Here is a 900-nt window from a genome sequence, read left to right as displayed (position 1 = left end):
CATTTATAGATGTATATGTATACACACACTGGATGGAATACTATTAGCTATAGAGCAGGTGAAATCTTGCCATGTGCAACAACACTGATGGACCTTGAGGATGTTATGCTAAGTAAAATAAGTCAAATAAAAAAGATAAATACTGTATAATTTCACTCATATGTGGAATATAAAAACACAACCCAAAATATAACAGAAGAATAAACAAAAAACAAAAACATAAACAAACTCATAGAAGCAGACTACAGGTCAATGGTTACCAGAAAAGAAGTGTGGTGGAAGGAAGGCAAACAAGTAAAGGGAATCAATTGTATGTTGATGGATGGAGACTAGACTTTGGTGATGAGCATGATGTAGTAAATACAGATGCCAAATTTATAATGTTGCAAATTGAAACTTATATAATGTTATAAACCAATGTTACCAAAATAAAAAATAAATAAATAAGAGAGAGAAATAAAATTAAATGCCAATATGTAGAACTGAATATTAAATCTTATTATAGGTTCCTAAAGTGATATAAGAAAATGACAATCTGAAATACAATATTTTTTTTAAATACAATGAACATCAAAATTACAACTAAACTATGGAACAACCATCATTGAGACTCGCCTAAAGTATAATTGAACAGAAGTCCTATAACTAAGGATATAGAGAAGAAGCAATATCTAGACTGGTAGAAGGGACAGAAACCCAGGACAGGCTGGTCTCACACTCATGTGTGGTGGTTAAAACTTTGGAGGGATATCTTGGTTACAGAAATTCCCCCTGAGAACAGAGGGGTGGCCCCACGCCAGGCTCCCCAGCCCAGGGTTCCAGTGCCAAGAAAAGTCCTCACAACCCTGGCTGTGAAAACGAGTGGAGATTATGGCTGAATGAGATGAAGGGCTTCAAGAG

This window comes from Pteropus medius, unplaced genomic scaffold, assembly GCF_902729225.1.
Source record: "Pteropus medius unplaced genomic scaffold, Ma_sr-lr_union100, whole genome shotgun sequence".
Lineage (NCBI taxonomy): Eukaryota > Metazoa > Chordata > Mammalia > Chiroptera > Pteropodidae > Pteropus > Pteropus medius.
Note: the sequence above shows the minus strand (reverse complement) of the source record.